Here is a 10,455-nt window from a genome sequence, read left to right as displayed (position 1 = left end):
CACCGATTGTCCCTCTAGTATGTGCCACGATGTATTATCTGATTATTAAAGAGGGCTGCTGATTTTGCTGCATTTCAAAGATGCCTGGTCATGAATAGTCAGTTCAATCCTTGCTGCCAGTGTGTATTTCTTTACTTGAAGCTAAAAGTCAGAGGAACTAGCAATATTTCCAAATGTTTTGTGTGGTGTTTAGTGGATGATTTTCAGCGCAAGCCAATGTGTTAACAGTAAGCAAACATTTTCTCTCTGATACTATTAATTTAAAATGTAGGTGCCTTTAAGGCCCTTTAAAATATTACATATGGCCCTAATTAACTTTCTTTGTACGTGGTACAGTGATAACTGTTGATACTTTGACACTTACAGCGATAACTGTTGATACTTTGACATCATGGTATGTATCAACAAAAGGAAGTGTTTTATTACTTTCAGAACATTTCCTGAAAATTGCTGTTTCCTGCTGCCACTGGTTTGACCTATCCTGCCATTCCCAGGTTTATTACACCTTTTACGTGCCTATGGGTAAAGGCGTGGTTTGACCTGTTATCATATATAAGTAAACCTTGGAAGAAGTTCTCCCATAGTTGATCAGTGAGACGTGTTGAAAGTGTGTGACATACTCTCCCCAAAAATGAGTAAATGGATTATTAGCCATGGACTGTCTGCTTCTATACTGGTAGGTAAATTCTTTACTATATATAACAGCTTTCATTTTTCAATATAACACACCATATGTCAAAATTGTATTTATATATCCTCAAATGCTTGTTTAAAAATTATATTGTGTTGTTTAATCTTCATGTATAGCTACACCTCATGCGGTATTTTTTATTTACATCAGATCTGTTTTTAAAGAACTACATTCATTAAGACAACCTACAAGAAAAAAAAAATTAAAATAAATAGTGAAAGGGACAGTTGTACGTTAAAATTACATTAATATCACTTGTAGCTTAATCTTCAATATCAAAGGTACCAAACATAGTTTGTTCAATATAACGACAATTTAAATGTGATTAACTGCATGACCAGATTAGTAATCCTCTTAAATTTTACATTGTTAAACAATCCTGAGTGTCTGTTCTCACAGGGTGTGTGGATGGCCATCAATACATTTCTTTTTGTCTACTACTATCGTCTTTATAATCTGGAGGAACGATTCTTCTACACACGGCATATTCTCGGGGTGAGTGTTACCAACAATCTGGGCAAAATGGAGCACACTGCGAGAGTCTTGTTCTGGCTGCAGTGAGATTTAGGAATACTGCATTTCTGCATTTTCTTTATTGTCCTTTTAGTCTGCACTGGCCGTGGGCCCGGGCCCCAGCTGCAGTTCTCAACTTCAACTGCATGCTGATCCTGCTGCCAGTGTGCCGTAACCTACTGTCACTCGTACGGGGGTCCTTAATGGTGAGTCTTTCGGTTTCACACTGATATTCCAGCGCCACTGAGAGGCAGCAGCCACACTGGAATGTCTCCGGTGTGTGGGGCACTGAGTTAGTCATTATCAGTCATAACATTGACATTGCTCAATACTCAAGTGTGCACAGTGAGCTCCATAAAGTTTCTGTATTTGGCTCTATACTTGACAATTTTAGATGTGTAATCAATTCTCACACAGTTCAAATTCTCAGCTTTTATTAAAGGCTATTTTTATACATTTTATTTTCACTATGTATAAATTCCAGCACTTTTTATATGTAGCCCCCCCCCCCCACCATAATGTTTTGGAAAAATGGATTCACAGGTATTGTTGTCAGGTGTGTTCAGTTACTTCCTTAGTGCAGGTATAAGAGAGGTTTCAGTATCTAGGCTTTTGATTGCCTTTGGAGTCTGCTATTGGTATTTGTCAATGTGAAGAATAGAGTTGTGCCAGTGAAAGTCAAAGAAGAGTGAGAAATAAGAAAAAACAGTCATAGAATGTGACATAGGCCAAACCTTAGGCCTACCAAAATCAACTGTTTGGAAATCACCATACATAACTGCAGTTACCCTTTCCAGTGTTGTGGAACCTCAGCGAGAAAACAGCTGGACCAAAACCTCACTTTCCACAAACTGGTGGCTTACATGATTGGCTTAATGACAGGTATTGTACACACCTCATTTACTCACCACCTCAATTGTTATAAAATCATTCTAAATTCCAGTTTAACAACGTTAAGGGGGGGGGGGGGAGTTGACAGCAACACGTTTCTTGTACAAATGGATGGAGCGAAAGCAGGAATGAAAAGTGTAAGGATTGATAGTGAATTCATCCATTAGCTGGCTCAGTTCAAGGTGACAGTTATTGAGTCAGAGGGAACTTACACATACCAAAGATTTAGCTTGGCTTGTAGATGATTGCAGACTACGCACAAAAAAACTGATATCAATGTCTGATAAAAGTCCTCCAAATAGAGCAATAAGAAAGGAAGTTTGTCTAGTTTGTCTGTAGTTTGTCTGGAGGGAGGAACATAAAATGAATATACATTTATTATATATTTCATGAATTTATTGACTCATTTTTCTAGATTGCTGCATTCATTCATATGATTACTTAATAAAGGCATATTTATTTCATTTTGACAAAAATTGGGTTCTATATTTCTTAGCCATGTCAATGAGTTATGAGCTGCTGTAGTGTGATGTATATGTAATATTAAATAACAGATTCATCTTTTTCTTTTCTCCACCCCATATATTAATGAACATACTAGAAAAGGAGATATTCCACTCATTATGCAGGTGCAAATGATGACTTGCTTATTCATTTATTTTTTTTGCCCATCTTTATGTAGCAGTGCACACCATTGCCCATTTATTTAATGTGGAGTGGTACAACAACAGCCGACAAGGACAGTATGATGACTTAAGCACTGTCCTCTCCAATCAAACCAACCTGAATCCTATTCTCTCAGCCTCTACCGTGAGTGTCCTCTAGTTTAAAGTGCGATCATTCACATTGAATGCATGGCAGATTTGTACTTCAGAGCAAGCTTGGCAGTGAGATCCAAATGACATGAGAATTGCACAGTTGTAATGCTCTGTGCTCGGTTCCCCGTGCCCCAGACGCCGACTATCGTGGCGTTCACCACCATCGCGGGGCTCACAGGCGTTGTCATCACTCTGGCGCTCATCCTCATCATCACCTCATCCATGGAGGTCATCCGCCGGAACTACTATGAGGTATTCTGGTATACCCACCACCTCTTCATCGTCTTCTTCATCGGGCTGGTCATTCATGGAGTCGGGTATGACACTTCTCAGCGAAGGCTTGTACTGTAAAGCTGTGTTACCATTTGACTGGCCAGGCCAACACTCTGTCTTGCTGTCCTATCTATCCTCTCTAGGCGGATTGTCCGTGGTCAGGTGCACACTGATCATCATGATGTTTCCCTCTGTAAGGCCCAGCCACTGGCCTGGGGGAAGATGCCCGAGTGTCCCATTCCACAGTTTGAAGGGGGTTTCCCGCAGGTAATGTGTGCAGTGCTTATTTTGTCCAGTGCTGTTTGTCCAAAAACTAGGTCCTGATGGTATCAGTTCCAAAATGGCCTGTTACAATAATGTGTTGGCTGGGTCATTGATCTTGGTGAATCTGGTCATTGATCGTAGATCTCTTGCACTCTTTTCTGCTTCAGACTTGGATGTGGGTAATTGGTCCCATGGTCCTGTACCTGTGTGAACGTGTGCTGCGCTTCATTCGTTACATGCAGCCTGTCAGGTACAGGAAGGTGAGTGAGCAGTGGTAACTATGACTTTGCAAGGCAACTACATAACCTCAACTAATCAACAAGTAGACAACATCTTAATATTCTCTTTTCTGTAGGAAACACAGAAACTGATACCATTGCCTTGCTATTTTCTGTCAGATTGTCATCCATCCTTCGAAGGTGCTCGAGCTCCAGCTGGTGAAGGATAGTTTTAAGATGGAAGTGGGCCAGTATGTCTTCCTGAACTGCCCTGCCATCTCCCAGCTGGAGTGGCACCCCTTCACCATGACATCTGCCCCAGAGGAAGACTTTTTCAGTGTACACATTCGCTCTGTGGGTGACTGGACGCAAAGCCTCATCGATATTCTGGAGAAACTGCCAGAAGGGGCTGAGGGACCCAAGTAAGGCCGATGTTTCTGACACTCATATATTTCTGAATAGAGTCTTTAGCAGGTCTAAAAAATGGCCCTGTGAAGTCAAAGTGATTTAAGTATGGGACAGAGCTTAGTAAGCATGTGTTCATAATGGTTGTGTTTTAGAATATCATGGTTCACAGGCGCTACACTGATCCCCCCTCCCCCTCCAGGAGGCACACTCCCCCAATGTGGGAACCGCATAGATCACTCATTCCATTTACCTTGCATTGTGTGTCAGCTGATCCATAAATGCTAGGGAATCTTCCCTGCACCTGTACAACAACATACCATAAAACATTTCCAACAGTAGGTCATATGACCTACTGGAGGCTGACCTATGGATTCCTCTTTAGAATGGCAGTGGATGGCCCTTTTGGAACTGCCAGTGAGGATGTGTTTGACTATGAAGTCAGTATGCTGGTTGGCTGCGGAATTGGAGTAACGCCCTTTGCATCCATTCTGAAATCCGTCTGGTACAAGTTCAAGGAGTCAAACCCAAAACTAAGAACAAAAAAGGTACTTTTGGAAAAAGTGTCTCAATTCAAACTCTCTTTGTTTGACAAATAAAAAACTACCAGTTAGTTTAGTTAGATTAATTTTACCTACTGCATTGAAGATGATGAATCTGCTTTCTGAGTTTGCTTTAGACAAAAAATTTTCTTGTTGTGAAATTTAAATAAATGAACTGACATACATTTAAAAATATTCATGGGTCTTTAAAGCCATTCATTTTTTTCTGGTTTTAGATCTACCTCTACTGGCTGTGCAGGGAGACACATGCCTTTGAGTGGTTTGCAGATCTCTTGCATTTGCTTGAGATGGAGATGGAGGAGAGAGGAATGGCAGACTTCCTTACCTATAAACTGTACCTCACTGGATGGGATGAGAGTCATGTGTGTACAGGCAGGCTCCACACTATTTGAACCCAGAATATTAACAGTCATTTGGAGCTGAACAGACAGATTCATTTACAGCCCAGGTCTTTCTTTCTGTCTCCACAGATTCACCATGTGAATGTTAACTTTGAACAAGACACTGACATCATCACAGGTCTCAAACAGAAGACACACTATGGCAGGCCCATCTGGGACAAAGAATTTCAACAGATTCGTAAAGAGAATCCCACGTGAGTTTTGATATGTCCTTCCCCTTTTCATAGCATATCAATTCCTTTGTTGCTTTCAATTTGCGTGATATGCCATCTAAATTCATATTACTAGAAGCAATGTTGTTCAAAGTTGCTTCGTATTTTGAATTCCTTCAGAGGAAAAAAAACAAATCTTAACATTATCAGGTAAAACTAACAGTGTTGGTGAAGGTATGCTGAAGGCCCTTGACAGTTGTTTTTTTTTCTTCATTTCCTGGTTACGGATATGTACAGGTCGGTGGTTGGCACGTTCTTGTGTGGCCCTGAAGGAATTGCTAAGACCTTGAAGAAAAAATGCATGAAGTTCTCAGATGTGGATCCACGAAAAACACAGTTCTACTTTAACAAGGAGAACTTCTAATTGGAATCACAGCAAGTCATCCTGAAAAAGAAATCCATGGTTCATTCCACCAAAATGTGACATTGTGTGGTAAAGCATTTTGGCATAATCTATTGCGGAAAGCATTCAACATCTTTACCAGGGAACCATCATAGAGCAGGTGTTTCCACTCCTAACCTTGGAGGTCCACAGTCCTTTAGATTGTCCTCTGATGACTGACCATACCAAGTTTCATAATGCATCAAAAGACCAAATACAACAGTTGTGGGCACAACACAATGCTAATTTTCTTGTGACTCGCCACCTTTCTTTTCATTTGCATGAACACGGGCTCTGCCGAAGACACAACGACATAAAAGGAAGTGCATTCTTAATTTCCATATCAGACTGAGAGTAAGTCACCCAACCTAGTGCGTGTGTAACAAAAAGAAGCAAATTATATTGTGTTTTTTGAGTGAAATTGCTGCATGGAAGTCAACCATGATTTAGAGTAAATAGGAATAAATCATTTATCAGTGTGTCTTTTCAACATGCAGATCAAAGATATAGATAAGAGATATAAGATAACTATTGCATAATGGCCAAGTGGAGCTTGTTCCTGTATTTGTGAACTGAGAACACAAAGGCTATAAGCCTTCGTGGCTAATACAATATTTACATACCTCAAAATCATGTCTTTACCAGTTGAATGCAATGTTCACCCAAAGGCAGGTAAATACAGGAACTGAGACAAGCTTATTCACCTGTTCTTGCTTTTAATACAAATTTAATACGAAATAAGAAATATATTCAGATATAAAAAATGCAACTTCATATTTTCAGAATCATTCCAAGGATTGATACTGTTTTTGATCACTGTTGTTTTAATAACATCCACTCAACTCAGAGTTTCTATATTTCACTGAAATACTACAACATTCTGTATATATTGTAAATACATTATCTAGTCTTTTGTCATTTAAATACATGTAAATATATTTGGGAAATCTTTTTCAGTGAAATTGTGTTGCTTTTGTCATTTCACTTATTAAACGAAGCACTATTAAGGAGCAAGAGAAAATCTTTACTAAGCGTATGCACCTCTGCTTTTCTCACCAACTTAAACACATCCCAGACAAAAGCTTGAATGAGCAGTATACAATCCAGCTTGTAACATTCTACTAACTTTTATACTTTAATTCTTGGCCACTGGACTAAGGTGGTCAACTATTACACAAGATATTCAATTCAGATTCAGTGAATGAGGTAGTACTTAGTGGGGTACTTAAAGGAAACTTTTTCAGTTTCCTTAACTGGACCAAGATAAAGTAAAATGGGGAAGGATACAGGTCATGTACAGTTGTACAGTGTCAACTCCACATCTCTTTGTTACCCTAGCATCACCCCATCCAACACTCCTTGTGAAAAAAAGCCCTCTGTATAACACTAATACAAATGCACTAAAAAAAAGTGAGAAATGAAACTTTCCTGAAAATTAAATCAGACTTGTCGGGCACTTATCAGGCATGAGCTGGAGCAAGTATCAGTGGCCAAACTGCAAAAACAAAGGGAACATGAATGGTTACGTTTTCCAAAAGTTTCCATGGGAACACCAGTATTGCAAGGGCAGGTTTGCAGCACAGGGAAATGGAGCAGGGCAGGACTGATCATTCCAGCAAGGACCCAGAACTGCGGCTGCCTTGCTCTGGCTATGCATCATTACGGCAGCGCTTACCGTACTAAACTCTGCAGCATCTGGGTCAGTATTTGCAAAGCCCTCAATTCCAAAACTGCAGCCCTTTTACAGAGCCAAACACCACTGGCCTTAGTGGCTCTTTCTATTCAACACAGAAACTTCTAAATTACTTTTGTAAGAAACCCCTCAGATACACTAAACAACAAAGTATGTGAGTGGCCAAGGAACGCGTGTAGTCATACCCAGTGCTTCTGGAGCAGGATTAATTGAATGATATCTCGGTTATCTGACTCCGAAGTATGTAATGTTTTAACCTTCCCTCTGTGCTAACAGTTACGCATAGATGGGGAAGACTGCTTTCCACCAGTAGTGTGGCTCTATACGGATCGCTATCTATCTTGGTCAACATGGATAAGCCTTTGGCTTGTGTAGCCTGCATAAATGCAATTGTGTATCCTGTTACAGCACTAGTGTATAGACTAGTGACTACGGAGTGCAGACATCCTAAGTTCTATGTGCATGTTAGGACCTTAAAACTACTAGGTGTGCAGTGGTAAGAGTCAAAGAGGAATGCCTGGTTAAGGTGAATGCAATTTATTGTACATTATGTTAATAATGGCAATATACAATGGTTGAAATATGTGTAGTGAGATGGTTATATGCATATGATATGCAGGAGATTATTACACTATTACAATTTTCCCTTTATATACCTAAATATCAAAGTAAAACCCCAAATCATCAAATAAAGACACAACCATAACAAAAGAGTACATCAAGGATCCTGCCTGCACTATCTCTGTAAGCATACCACACCGGGTTCACCTTTGTATCTGGCTGGGCGCTGACCCATTGGTATCAAGATCTTTAGTCAACACGCCACCACCAAAGCCACCAACCTGTTTCCCATGACATTGGCTTTCCAACAATAGCAAACATGATTACACTGTATTATGGAGAACCTAAGGTTTACAGAATGCTGATCCAGTAGGATGTTTTGCAACTGAGCAGTGTCTCTTTATCACCCCTGCTGACCCTGTCAGAACAGGTTCTGTTTTCCTTAGAAGATTGGATGAGGGGCACACTTCTGTAAACCACCCTACACTTTCCAGCTTTTTCTTCTTTTAAATTGCCTAAGAGGAGCTGGCCCAGGTAGGTATTAGAGTCATTGCCTCCTCAATACTGAAACAAAACCATGAAAGAAAACAAGGTGTGGAAGGAAGTCAACAAACTTCAACAAAATATCACAATTGCAAAACATATCAAACTTTACACCCCTGCCAGACCACTCCACTCTGCATCTGTACTGGTCGCCAACTGTCACATCCCAAAGAGGTCCGTGCCACGAGTCTGGCCCCCCAGTGATGGACAGCAGGGTCAGTATAAGTTTTCCAACTCAGACTGAAAACACACCTGTTTAAACTGAATCCTGACTCATCTAATGCTGGACTCTTAATATTTATAATGGCCCCACCTATGATACATCTAAAAATATATCCTCAAAGCCATTTTCTTCCTTGAAGCATTACATTCTCAGTGTCCCTCTTGCACGTACGATGGCACTTACAGTAATTTTACGGTGCAGGTCCATGTATTTACTACTTCTGAGTAACTCATGTGTTATTGATTAATTTTTCTTTGTCAATGTTTCACACCGCTTAATATTAGGTGCTGCCCAAGAAAGATCATTCCCAAACTCTCAGGATAGCATGTAAATCAAACAAAAAGTGTGTAGCATTGTTTTACTGAGAAAACAAAGTGGCAACGATGTTTTGCAACAATGCGCCCTTTTTCTTTGATTTACATACTTTTGGTTTTGAGTGACCAAGTAACAGACAGAGGCTGTAAAACAACAGCCACTGTGCATCACTTGGCTGAATTTTGAAGGAAATTGTTCCGGTGGCAGCACTTCCATCTGTTTTGGGCTCTGCTGCAGCACCTATCTGTTGCAGCCAGGGCAGGATGCAATTGTCTATAAAAGGCTGTTAACATTCCCTAGAGTAACTTATCATACTGTATTTTCCTAGTACTTTACTTCTCTGTACCAAGAACACAACTTAATTCGATGCTGTTATTTCTAAGAAACAAGCAACTATGCCCTGCTTCCCTCAATTGGCCAAATGCTTTGCACAACTTTTTCCTTCTTTTGCAGCACTGATTGACCATGGCCATTCTTTATCATGAAAACTTATCTGAAACCAACCTGGGGTGTCTTATTAATTTTGTATTTGTTTATTTGTAGAGGACAATGTGGTTTACCACTGTTGCAAGTTAAACCAAGGAACTGAGGAGCTAGTCTGCATCAAACGTTCATTTCCTGTCTAGCTAATGATCTGTCTGGCTTATTCATATACATATTTTGGAATACAGTTCTTCAATTACACAAAACCAAGCATGGTCAGGTTCATTCCAGTGGAATCATATAGCCTATATAAGCTCAGCTGGCTGTGTGCATGATGCATGTTGTTCTGTCCAATAAAATCAGATATTCTCCATTCAGAAAACCGGTCATCAAGGCAACAGATTGGGCCGCAGAAGCATGACTTAATGCAAAGCAAAACCTTTAACCATATCTTGTTTCTGGATCAAAGGATAATTTCTCTGCGGAGAAAATAACCATCGCTATGACAGTCCGTGATTTAAACTGGCATTTAAAACTTGGATGTTTTTATATGGACACATTTCTCTCTTAACTCTCACTGGATCCACTGAATTCATATGCTGCTTTCCAGCCAATATAATTATTTTGCTAACAGCTGCTGCAAATGTTATTTATGTCACAGCTAGCCTGGTGGCTTTTCAAGCTGGTCAATGCTACCTTTAGCCAGCTAAGAAATGTAAAGAAAGTACTCTGATAACTTAATGAAATTATTAACAATAACAGCAACAATAATGACAATAAAGACATTCACAACAATACATACAGTACAACTGAATAAAAGAAAAGAACATATAATTTATTACTCTAATGAGTAACAGCACAAGCCTTAAGCGTGTGAATGGTAGCTGGAAATGTAGCCCAGTGTGTTATGTTGTGTGACGGGTCGCTAACTACTTAGCCGTTAGCAATTTGGCTTTTTAAAATTGTCATAAATTATTTTGAAGGAATTGGGAAAATCATTCCTCCCATAGGCCATCCATTTCTTTTTTTGATCCGGAAGTCTCGAAAATGCTAACAAACCACAAGG

The 10,455-nt window shown here is 39.8% G+C and overlaps 1 pseudogene; it reads left to right on the top strand.

The window, feature by feature from the left end:
• The first annotated feature begins 206 nt into the window (after window positions 1-206).
• LOC118235150 lies at window positions 207-6,658 on the top strand (annotated as a pseudogene).
• The last annotated feature ends 3,797 nt before the right edge of the window (window positions 6,659-10,455 follow it).

The sequence above is a fragment of the Anguilla anguilla genome, chromosome 9, assembly GCF_013347855.1.
Source record: "Anguilla anguilla isolate fAngAng1 chromosome 9, fAngAng1.pri, whole genome shotgun sequence".
Lineage (NCBI taxonomy): Eukaryota > Metazoa > Chordata > Actinopteri > Anguilliformes > Anguillidae > Anguilla > Anguilla anguilla.
Note: the sequence above shows the minus strand (reverse complement) of the source record. Positions and strands in the feature narration are given on the sequence as shown.